Here is a 12,657-nt window from a genome sequence, read left to right on the forward strand (position 1 = left end):
TACTGGTAAACTTACTTCTCAGGGCTCAGCTCAAACTTCACTTCCACATTAGTCTTCCTTAACCTCCCTGTCACTGGTTCTCAGCACCAGATATCTCTCCATCTTAGTTGTTTTCTTAGTTAAGTCGTGTCCGACTATTTTGACAACGTGGACTGTGGTCTGCCAGGTTACTCTGTCCATGGGATCGCCCAGGCAAGAATACTGGAATGGGTTGCCGTTTCCTTCTCCAGGGGACCTTCCCAGACTGGGGGTTGACAGGCGGATTCTTTACCACCGAGCCACCAGGGAAGCCCCCCTCCATCTTAGTACCCTGTTCAATTACGGTTTTGTATCCGTTTGTGTAATATGTGTCTCCCCACCAAACTGTAAGCTCCATGAAGGCAAGAACATTGGTTTTGTTGTTGTTGACTCTCATGTCTCCAGCATTTAGTACAGTGCTTGACACATAATGAGTGCAATATATATTTGTTGAGTGAATAAGTAGGACCTATTTTCTATGGCTTTTGTGAAGATTAGATGAGATAAAACATAAGTGCTCAATAACCGTAATTTATTAATAAGGCAGTTACTGAGATGACAGTGTGCTAGGTATTTTTCACAAGTTTGACATACTTGTCTAATAACGAAACTTATAGTAACAAAAACAAAGCACAACTGCTCAGTTTTCTATCTTTTGGATTTGCAGGATGAACAGAATATTCCTCTAGAGCTATATAAGAAAGGAAAGCCATTCACACCTCAGTTCTTCCACATGGTGGTTAGGATATTATTTTCCACACTTGCAGGGGGATTTTCTAGTTATCCTAGTCTGATTCATACATGGGGAAATAAGGCTTATTAAAAGGCAGAGCACATTCTCTGATGAGAGGAGGGAAGGAGTCAGTCTTCCAGTTGGGACTGTCACATTGGTGGACTAAGACGATGCAGAGCAGCTGCTGTATAGGGTACCTGAGTGGTATCAACTAAGAGGAAAGAAGGGAAAATGTGGTACTGGGTTTCCTTAAAACGTCACATTCAGCAAAGACAGGTCCTGGGAAGGGGGAACTTGAGAGAATGGTCAATCTAGGACATGAGACAGACACATGGATTAGGAGTGGAGCAGAGAGTTTGGTGGTGTGTATGTCTAGGTGTTCTAGCCAGAGCAGGAAGTCCTCAGCCATCCTGGTAACTTCTACTTTCCTTCTGTACCGATGACCTTGAGCCCTTCCTGCTTGTACCACACCCCGTGTTTCTTTACGAGTCCCCAGCTTCTGGGGATCAACTGGGACCAAGACAGTCACAGAGCCCCATCCAGGGTTTGTTTTGGACACAGTGATTCAAAAGATTTGAATGTTAACCCTCTCTTTGTTATCATATCCTAATTTAATCAAAGTTTATTTAAAAAATAAACTTATATTTTATACAATAAGTAACATATGATCATTGTAAAAACAATGAAACAATGAAGAGAAAATAAATAGCCATAATACAGACATAAGCATTATTTGCATTCAGCAAAATGAAGTAATACTGTGTGTTTTCTTTGTCTTGTAATGTCTCTTTTTTTGATTAATCTTTGGCTGCACTGGGTCTCTGTTTCTTTTTGAGTGGGCTATTCTCTAGTTTCAGTGAGTGGGGTCTAATCTTTATTGTGGTATGAGGGCTTCTCATTGTGGTGGCTTCTCTTGTTGTGAAGCACAGGCTCTAAGCACATAGGCTCAGCAGTTTTGGCACATGGGCTTAGTTGCTCCTTGGCATATGGAATCTTCCCAGAGTAGAAATCAAACCTGTGTCCCCTATATTGGCAGGCAGATTGTTATCCACTGCACCACCATGGAAGTCCATATTTATTTATTTCACTGTGCTGGGTCTTAGTTGCAGTATGTGGAATCTAGTTCCCTGACCAAGGATTGAACCCAGGCCTCCTGCATTGGGAGCACAAAGTCTTAACTACTAGACCACCAGGGGAATCCCTTGTTTTTTTCTGAATCCATTTGTGATTAGTCTCTACATGAAAAAAGAATTTCGTGAGACCAGATTTTTCTAAGAGACTGCTGCTGCTGCTGCTAAGTCGCTTCAGTCGTGTCCGACTCTGTGCGACCCCATAGACGGCAGCCCACCAGGCTCCCCCGTCCCTGGGATTCTCCAGGCAAGAACACTGGAGTGGGTTGCCATTTCCTTCTCCAATGCATGGAAGTGAAAAGTGAAAGTGAAGTCTCTCAGTCGTGTCCGACTCTTCGCAACCCCATGGACTGCAGCCTACCAGGCTCCTCCATCCATGGGATTTTCCAGGCAAGAGTAAGCCTTTACCTAAAAAAAGTTGTTATTGAAGACAGTATACAAGTTATCAGTGTACAACTGATCAATTTCCCCAAAGGGAACACATTACCCACACCAACAAGTAGAACATTACTAGCACTCCCCTAGTGTCCCCTTCCAGACACTACCCCACTACCCCCTCCAAGGTAATCATTATCCTGACTTTTTTTTTTTTTTTTTTAGATTTATTGTTTTATTTTTGGCTGTGCTGGTTCGTTGTGGTACGCGGGCTTCTCATTGCTGCAGCTTCTCTTGTTGTGGAGCATAGGCTTTAGGGAGTGTGGGCTTCAGTAGTTGCTGCGCAGCATGTGGGATCTTTCCGGACCAGGGATCGAACCCATGTCCCCTGCATTGGCAGACAGATTCTTCGTCACTGAACCACCAGGGAAGCTCCTATCCTGACTTTTAACACCATAAATTTTTTTCCCCTGCATTTGAACTTTATAGAAATTGCATCTCATGTAGCATGTACTCTTTTCCATCTCCTTGTATCTGCTCACCAACGTCAGGTTTGTGAGATTCACCCACATTTTTATTATACTTTGTCGTCATCATTCATTCTCATTGCATATAATGTTCCATTGTGATTATACTACAATTTACTTATCCTTTCTTTTGTTGATAGGATTTAGATAATTTACAGTTGGGACTGTTACAAATAGTGCTGTGATATACATTCTTCTATATGATTTTTGGTGACTACAAGAGCAAACTTCTCTTCAGAATATATCTAGGAGTGGAACTGTTGGCTTATAGGGTATGGGAATACTCAGCTTAAGTAGATTCTGTCAAACAGTTTTTTAAATTAAACTAAATTTTTAAATTTTTGGCTGTGCTGGTTCTTTGTTGCTTTGCAAGGGGTTTCTCTAGTTGGTGGCGAGCAGGGGAACTCTTTGTTGAGGTGCGCAGGCTTCTCATTGGGGTGGCTCCTCTTGTTGCAGAGCACAGGCTCTAGGCACATGGACTTCAGTAATTGTGGCAAATAGACTCAGTAGCTGAGGTTCAAGGGCTCAGTAGTTGTGGCCCATGGGCTTAGTTTTTCTGTGGCATGTGGAATCTTCCCTGACCAGGGATTAAACCCATGTCTCCTGCACTGACAGGTGGATTCTTACCCACTGCATCACCAGGGAAGTCCAAACAGTTTTCCATAGTAGTTTTCCTGATTATGGTTGTTCCACATCCTGATCAGTATTTGATTTTTTTTTTGTACTTTTCATCTTGGCCATTATGGTGAGTACAGAGTAGGTTCTCATTGCGTATTTAATTTACATTTCTCTAATGCCTAAATGAGGATGAGTCATTTTTCATATATTTACAAGCCATCTAGATATCCTGTTTGATTAAGTGTCTGTTCGAGTCTTTGGCCCATTTTATGTTGGGTTGTCTTTCTTGTTGATTTGCAGAAGTTCTTTATATACTCTGGATACTTGTCCTTTGTTGGATGTATGTATAGCAAATGTCATCTCCCTCTCTGTGGGTTGCCTTTTCATTCTTTTACATTGAAGTTGGCCCTTGAACAAGGTAGGGGTTAGGCACCAATCTCCATGCAGTTTAGAATCCGAGTATAATTTGTAGTTGGACCTCTGTATACAGGCTTCCTCTTATATGAGGTTTGTTCATAATCACTGTTCCATATCCATGGAACCAACCAATCAAGGATTGAGTGGTACTATAGTATTTACTATTGAAAAAATCTGCATGTGAATGGACCTATGCAATTAAAACCCATCTTGTTAAGGGTCAACTGTTTTTAAAAAATAATAATTTTATTTATTTATTGCTGTGCTGGGTCTTTGATGCTCTGTGTCGACTCTCTAGTTGCAGCCAGGGAGGGCTACTCTGTAATTGCAGGCGGATTCTTTACCAGCTGAGCCACAAGGGAAGCCCAAGAATACTGGAGTGGATAGCCTATCGCTTCTCCAGGGGATCTTCCTGACCCAGGAATCGAACTGGGGTCTCCTGCATTCCAGGCAGATTCTTTACCAACTGAGCTATCAGGGAAGCCCAGTTGCAGTGCTCAGGCTTCTCATTGTGGTGGCTTTTCTTGCTGTGGAGCATGACCTCAAGGGCATGCAGGCTTCCATATCTGCGGCACATGGGCTCGATAGTTGTGGCTCCCAGGCTCTAGAACACAGGCTTAATAGTTGTGGTGCATGGGCTTAGTTGCTCCACATGTGGGATCTTTCTGGACGAGGGATTGAACCTGTGTCTCCTGCAATGGCAGGTGGATTCTTTACCACTGAGCCACCTGGGAAGCCCCAGTTGTGTGTGTTTGTGTGTATATATAAATATATATATATATACACACATACACACCAACTGTATATTTTTTGATAAGCAGTGTTTTTAATTTTAACATCATATAATTTATCAGGTTTCTTTCCTTTGTTATTGGCTTGTTTGGTTTTTATTCAGATTTTTTCCTCATCAAGGTCATGAAGATATTCTCCTATGTTGTCTTCCACTTTCACATTGGGTCTTAAACTCATCTGGAATTCTTTTATTATGTGGTCTGAGATTGGGATTAAGATTCATTTTTTTTCCCCCATGGTGATATTTAACTGACCCAGCATCATTTATCAAAAATATTGTAATTTCCCCCACTGCATTTTATCTGATATAGATCTATTTTTGTAATCTCTGTTTGGTCTCTTTTTCTGTTTTTCATTGTCTGGAAGTGCCATTACTTGCTTAATCAACCCTCAATTACTAGGCATTTAGGTTGCTTTTCTTTCTGCCTGGTGCTGGGTCTTAGTTGTGGCACAGAGGATTTTGTTGCTGCGTGCTGGCTCTCAGCTGCAACATACAGGATCTAGTTCCCTGACCAGAGATGGAACCCAGGCCCCCTGCATTGGGAGCGAGGAGTCTTAACCACTGAACCACTAGGTTGCATTTAATTCAAACATATTTTTGAAGACCTCTCTCCCTACTCCAAAAATAGCATCTCTTTTTTCATTAGTGAGTCTTACATACCTTGTTCCCAGTTGAGTAGGTTGTGGCTTTTGTCACTATTGTTTTTTCAAGTACAGCTGTACTGTGGGATATAATGGAGTCAAGGCCCTTCTCTGGGGGGCTGTAAAATGGTAGCTGCCACTCAATGGGAGGTCCTTTCAAGAGTCAGAGGGCTGTTGGTAGATTCACTCTCATGCACGGGAAGGAACTATTTCCAGCTGCAATAGCAACCCTGGAACAGGCCGCCAAGATGCTACACTGTGTGCGCATGTATGAGAGAAAGGAGGCCGATGAACAACTGCTTATCCTGACACAATCTTCTGTCCACCTCCTCTTCCCAGGAACCCAGCCCCCTTGCTTTCACCCCATTTTCCAAGGAAATCCTCCTTCTTTCCTCTGGGGTCCTTCTTGGACCCTAGATCTTAAACCTGGAGAGAACTTAAGTCCCAAGTAAACTGTCCTAATGAAGACGTTCAGGGAAACATTCATAACAGAGGAACCCAGGAAAATGTTCATTTCGCCAAGAAAAACTTGCAGCAGAGATGATCGATCTGGTTGGTCTCAGTGACTTGCTGCTGGCCAACAGGACAGCCGGCTCAGGTCAGAGCAAGAGCAAGCGTTAGGAAGCCCTGGGTGGGTCAGCCTGTCTATGGCTTCGGGGCTGAGGAAGCCCTGGTCCCAGCTGTGGCTGAGCGTGCTTGCTCTTTCAGCCTTCCTCCCACCTCGCCCAGGAAGAGGGGGTCAGAGCCAAGAGCCACACAGATGTTTGCTGTGAAGAAGCAGCAGCTGCAAAAAGCCTCAGGAAAGTGGAGAGAGCTGACAGGGTAGACAACAGTGGGAGGGGGCCGTGCTAGCAGCTAGGAGAAAGGGCTGGCAGAGCGAGGGACAAGGGACGGTCCTGTTTGCTTTTTCCTAATTAATGTGGTTTCCTTACAAATCCCCCCGCTGATTCCAGCTGGTCAACTCAAACCATAACAACACGTGGCCTGCCCGGGCCAGGAGCTGAGGCTGCTGGCCTCCCAACAAGGGTCTGGTTTCCTCTGCGGCCGCTGCCCCTCCTTCCCAACTGGCTTTGTGCAGATGAGGGAAGGGACAGCACCCTAGTCAGGGCTAGGGGTGGCAACCAGGGAGTGCTGGCTTTCAGCTCGCCTGGCTGCTCACCTCGGTTTCCTATGACCTTTAAAGAAAGGGCACTTCTCTGCTTGTTTGGGCTTCTGCTTCCAAACAGGTATGGGTGGCGGTGGATGGGGAGACCTTGGACAAAGAACCTCTTGCTCACTGATGGCCTCTCTACCTACAGGTGTGCCCTGACTGACGCAATGGCCCTGGGAACCGTCGGGGTGTGTTCCCGCTCATTCAGTGTTTTCCAGTGTTCTTTCATTTCCTCACTGGGACTTTACTGTGTCCAAGTTATTCATCTCATCCCCTTATTCCTTCTTGGATTCACTTTGCCAGCAAGTCTCAGCTGAGCAGCTACTATGTACCTTTTGTGAACAAATGATTACATGCCTCAGGGGAACACTTGCCAAGGATAAAAGTTCTTGTCTGATAAACATGTTGTAATAAACTAGATGATTGACCTGGGCTTATTTGCTTTCTCTTCCTTCCCCCATCTTCCCTGCAAAAATTCTTAAAAAAATAAAATAAAACACACATTCAGGAAATGTCATAAAACTTGACTGTGCCGTATAATAGATTAATTGTAAAGCAAAACTGGTTTATTTCCATGCTAGATCACTTGGGCATGCTGCTACCCTGATATGGATAGGGGGAGAAATCCAAGAGAAGTTGGATTAGTGGGAAGCAGCTTTCAGGGCCTTCAGCACCCTAGAACCTTTCCGGAAAATGAGACCAGAGGAAGGCAACCCCAAAATAGAACTGCCAGAGGAGGGAGAGCGGGCCTGCAGTGCCCTTCGTGTTCACTCTCCAGGCCTGGGCCAGGAGCCCTGCCAAGCGAGTATCTCCTGGTCTGGACCCCCAGCACTTGGCTGGCATTCGCCTTACTCCATCTTCAGCCAGTGGTGGGGGCCAGTGAGACCCACTCCACTCAGTTGCCACCCAAACCAAGCAAGCCCTGGCTATGACTGGGTGTTTCTGCAGTGGGCTGGATGCTCTACCAGAAAAGGACTTCATGTCCCTGTCCAGCTGAGAAACTCATCAGATTTCTTTCTCCCGGTGCCTCAATTCAGTTCTTGTATAAGGGGAAGGCTTTTAACCATTTAGAACACTTTGGAATTATTGGCACATTTTTGCTGATGGGTATAAAATGACACCTAAGAAGATGCTGTCCGCTGTATGCACTGGGAATGACTACAAAAGCAAAAGGAAGGAGCTGCAGGCTGAAAACCAGGCTCTCCTCTAACCAATGGGCAACCTGAAGTCAGATACTCATGCTCTCTGGACCTCAGTTTCTCCGTCTGTGAGGAGTCTTGTCTGGTTCTAGGATTCTAGTTCTGTGAACACTTCTATCTTTGTAACCCACAGTGGTAGAGTTCAGTCTTCAGTCCTCACCCCTCTCTCTGCTCTCTTTTAGCGTCTCAGCCACTTTCACCCTTGGCTTTCACCTTGAGGCCGATCAGTCCAAAATCCACAACAGTGCTTTTTTTAAAAAAATCTTTTGGGCCATGTCAGGGATCGAACTGTTGTCCTCTGCATTGGAAGGGAGGAATCTTAACCACTGGACTGCCAGTGAAGTCCCCACAGCAGCCCACCTTTGAGCTCCAACCTCTGTCTCCAACTGCCTACAGAAATTTCTATTTGGTTCTTCTGAAGGAGCTTAAATATGCACCCGCTCTAAGCAAGGCCATCTCACGCTTAGTCACTAAGTTATGTCTGACTCTTTGTGACCCTGTGGACTGCAGCCCGCCAGGCTCCTCTGTCTATGGGATTTTCCAGGCAAGAATACTGGAGTGGGTTGCCATTTCCTTCTCCAGGGGATCTTCTTGACTCAGGGGTTGAACCTGCATCTCCTGCATCTCCTGCATTGGTAGGCAGATTCTTCACCACTGAGCCACCTGGGAAGCCCAAGGCCACCACAGCCTTTCTCATAAATGCCATCAGGGCTGTTGGTCTCCCTGTGGCTCAGATAGTCACCAATGACTGCCTTCATCCAATTTCCAACGTTTTCATAATTTTCATGAATTTCAAAGTTGTCTCATGATTTCCTCCTCTTCCTTATCATTTAAATTTCCACCATTTGCTAATACCTCAATTTGCTCATCCGTTTCCCCATCTCCAGTCTACTCTGCTGTCTCTGTCTGATTTTCCTAAACACCCCAATCAGTTTCCTACTCGATAATATCTCATCGCCCACAGCTGCTGCCTGAATTTGCATTTTTAAGGAATTCCTGGAAGATGAAAGTCTGAAAACTGCGGACTAAGGGGAATAGAATCCCAGCTCTGAGGCTTGACATGAGGGACCTTCTGTGATATGCCTCCCCTCCCCTCCTCACTCTTCATCCCTCTCCTCCCGCACAGACTCTCAAAACCTACCTCTGCTCAGGACTTCTCTGGTGGTCCGGTGGCTTCGACTCCTTACGTCCACTGCAGGGGGCATGGGGTTCGATTCCTGGTTGGGGAACTAGATCCCACATGCTGAAACTAAGGAAGAGATCCCGGGACTTCCCTGGTCCCAGGTGGGAAATCTGCCTTCCAATGCAGGGGACTCAGGTTCCATCCCTGGTTGCGGAGCTAGGATCCCACTTGCTGTGGGGCAACTAAGCTCCAGGCCACAATCAGACAGAAGCTGGCCAAAGATCCCTCATGTCACAACTAAGATCCAGAGCAGCCAAATAAATAATAAATATTTTTTAAAAAATCCACCCCTGCTCATCTTCCTTCCCTTGTCCACCCCATCATGTTCCTCTTTGGGGCTACCCTCCCTCCCCTTCTAGTCAGAATCCCCACCTCTTTCAAAGCCTGTCCCACCCCTCACCTCCTTTGTCAGGACTTCCTCCATTTGATCTTTCTGCATTCTCTCTCATCCTTTCCTTCCTGCCGCTCCAGTGTTTGTCTGACTTCTACCTCTGACTCCTTAGATACGTGCTATTCCACATTAGATAGGACTCTCTGAGTTGTAAGTGACAGTCATCTGGTTTGAAGAAGGACATTTCCTACCTTTTATCGTCATCTTTCTAGATTTTTTTTTTTAACCTCACAGCTTGTGGGATTTTAGCTCCCTGACCACGGATGGAGGTCCTCGGCAGTGTGAGCCTGGAGTCCTTGCCACTGGACCACTAGGGAATTCCCCATTTGCTACCTCTTAGAACCACCCCTGGGTGGAGAGGGTTCAGTGGGGCCTCGGGACACCTGGAGCCAGAGACTCAACCACCACAAGGCTCTTCCCCTCCTGCTCTTGTCTCTGTTTCTCTCTGCACTTTGCCTTAATTCTCTCGTCGTTCTCTCCTTGAGAGGCTGCCAGTGGTTCCCAGCCTTGAGGCAAGGATTGAGTCACTAAGATTGGCAGGCCCCTGTAGAACTGTATGGAGAAACTGCAGGAGAGGCAAAAAGGAGTTTCCCCAAAGAAGGGAAAGAGAAAGGGAAAGTACTAGACAGAAAGACCAACACATGGTCACCACTGTGTTAGTTAGAAGTCAGGTCAGCTACACATGGCAGAAAACCCCAAATAGCAGTGACTATTAGATGATAAGATGGCCAAAGACTCTGAAACCAAGCTGCTCCTAGCTGGTTTCTCTGCCACCTCTTAGTCCTGGATGATGGCTTGAGCTCCAGCCTTTCTGCCTGTATGATCTAGGGAACAGAAAGGAGAAAGAAACAAAGAATGATTTGGGAATTCCTTGATGGTCCAGTGGTTAAGACTCCAGCTCTCACTGCTGAGAGCCTAGGATCAATACCCTGGTGGGGGGACTAAGATCCCATGAGCTGTGCAGTATGGCCAAAAATAAATAAATATTTTTTTAAAAAAAGGATAGTCCAACTTCCTGCCATCCTTGAAAGTCACCTTCTGAAAGTTGTACATGCTTTAGCTTACATCCCTTATATTGCCAGAAATAAGTTCTATGGCTATAGCTGAATGGGCTTCTGGGAAATAACTTAATTCTGAGCAGCCATGTGCACAACTAAGAGTCAGGAGTGCTGTTAAACACAAAGGAAGGAGAGGATGGATGTCAGAAGACAGTGGATGTGCTATGACCCTAATCCATCAGGGGCTTTGAGGGGGCATTTCCTGCTAATGGGGTGCCCTTTTCTACACTATGGCATTTAAATGGTTGAAAGACAATCCTGGCACCCAAGTCTGTTTGGTCTGATCACCACTCTTAAGTTCCATTTTTCTCTCCTAAGTTCTAGACCCTAGCGTTCTGGTGTGCAGCTGGGGCTGGTCCGTGTCCTCCTTAAAATAAGATGCTCTAAGCTGGACCCAGTGTCCCAGATGTTGTGTGACCAGTACAAGATACAACTGAGCTCTTGGTGCCCCCATTTCAACACCCTACATCTGTTAAGGTCCCCAGATTGAGACAGAAAGTACTTGGCCCCAGCGGCTTGCTGTCCTCTAACCTCACGCTCATCCTGGTGTGACACCTCACTCCATAATTTGCTCCTCCGCAGATTGACCCCAAAGCAGGAGGGGCTTCCCAAGCATCTATGCCAATGCCGTCTTGCTCTTGCGAAGCCTTCATTTAACGTCTTAACTATCAGTTGGTGGATCTGCTTTCCCCTCCGACTTCTGCCAGGGTCAGAAGCCGTCCCCTCTCCATCCTCTATGTCCCCCATGGAGCAGTCTGTTTTTTGCCTTCCTTTGGGTAAGTGTATTTTCTTAAATAAAATGCAAGATCTCTCAGAACAATCGAAACCCACACCCTGCATTCAGAGTATGTCACAGATTGGGTTCCTGAGCAGTGGACTCGGAGGCAGAGGTTAGTATGCGGTGGGTGTTCTAGGAGTTCTTGGTTGTTCTGCTAAAGGGAAGGAAGGGAGGTCAGACAGAAAAAGGAGTCAGGCTGCAGTGGGGCTCAGTGAGCTGCCCCTTCCTCTCACAAGGAGTTCCAATGCTGGGGTGATCCTTCAGGGTGACTCCAGCTGGGACAGGAGGGCCAGATCTTTATATCCTCATGATAGTCAGCCATCAGAGGTGAGTAGTCTCCGCAGAGGTTGGCAGCTCAAGTCTTTCTGCCTGCAGCACTCTCAGCAGCTGGAAAAATCCGCCCTTTATTCCTGAAGTGGGGACTGGACAATGCCTCATGGAGTCCGTCACTGAGTGGGAGACCTATGGGCTTGGAGTTGCCACTGATCAGGTGGGTCATTTGGGGCCAGCCCATTCATCTCTCTGAGCCTCAGTTTCTCCTCTTGTAAAAACTGATGTCTGGGGAATCACCAGGTGTGATGGGCGGAGAGTGAGTGGATACGGGAGCAGCTCTATTCAAAGGCTTGATTTGAATCCAGAGGCCATCCTCAGGTCCTCCCATAAACTCCCAATCTTATCTTTGTTGCTGTGGACATTATCAGAGGGCATAATCACTTGGGTCCTAGGCCAGGGATGGGCATCTAGGTCAGAAGGGGGCAACTTTAGGGACCAACTGGCAGGAGCCCCTGGGGAGCTCTACTGTTTGGAATGGTCTCATGAGAGGTAGGCAAAAGCCACAAAGTAGTTGTCAGAGACTGAACGCTTGCGTGTCCCCCCCATCCCAAATTTATAGGTTGGAATCTTAACCCCCAATGTGATTGTATGAGAAGGGAAAGTCTTTAGGAGCCGATTAGACTTAGATGAGTCCTGAGGGTGAATCCCTAGTGATGGGATTAGCAGCCTCATAAGAAGAGGAGACATCAGAACTTTCTCTCTGCCTTGTGGGGCTACTGTGAGAATGGGGCTGTCTGCACACCAGGAAGTGGACCCTCATCAAGAATCATATCTGGTGGTTGGCATCTGGATCTTGGCCTGCCCAGCCTTCCGAGCCATGAGAATGAAATGTCTGGTTTTTAAGCCGTTCAGTCTGTGGTAGTTTGTCACAGCAGTCCATGCTGAGTAGGATACTGGGAGTGGGAGGTGGGGAGGAAGACAACTGAGAAATCCGGGGGTTCATGGCTTATAGGCAAGTCACCTGGCTCTCAGGACTGGGCCCACCACTGGCCATGGCATCTGGGGCATGCCCCTGGGCTGCTCTGGACTCCAGTGACCTCGTGTGTGTGTGTGTTCAGTCTCTGTAGTCCTGTCTGGCTTTTTGTGACCCCCATGGACTGCAGCCCACCAGGCTCCTCTGTCCATAGAGTTCTCCAGGCAAGAATACTGGAGTGAATTGCCATTCCCTCCTCCAGGGGATCTTCCTAACCCGGGGATTGAACTCGTGTCTCTGTGTCTCCTGCATTGCAGGTGGATTCTTTATCACTCAGCCACCAGAGAAGCCCCCAGTGACCTCACTGGAAACTGAGAGGTGGGGTGTGAGTCTCTGAGGT

At 46.6% G+C, this 12,657-nt stretch overlaps 1 protein-coding gene and 1 non-coding gene across 4 annotated transcripts in view; one reads left to right on the forward strand and one right to left on the reverse strand.

Moving 5' to 3' along the window:
- The window catches only part of RSPH9 (radial spoke head component 9), a 37,116-nt gene extending 30,282 nt beyond the window's left edge, over positions 1-6,834 (forward strand). For all 3 annotated transcript variants that reach the window (XR_014061859.1, XR_014061857.1, XR_014061861.1), the window contains one exon: positions 6,551-6,834. The gene's annotated coding sequence lies outside the window, so the exon portion shown is untranslated. The remainder of the gene's footprint in view (positions 1-6,550) is intronic.
- Positions 4,227-4,299, reverse strand: TRNAS-GGA (transfer RNA serine (anticodon GGA)). Its single transcript has one exon. It is a non-coding gene; the product is annotated as a tRNA-Ser (tRNA).
- Positions 6,835-12,657: the final 5,823 nt, after the last annotated feature.

This window comes from Giraffa tippelskirchi, chromosome 8 (genome assembly GCF_054371585.1).
Source record: "Giraffa tippelskirchi isolate mGirTip1 chromosome 8, T2T-mGirTip1v1.2.pri, whole genome shotgun sequence".
NCBI classification, from domain to species: domain Eukaryota; kingdom Metazoa; phylum Chordata; class Mammalia; order Artiodactyla; family Giraffidae; genus Giraffa; species Giraffa tippelskirchi.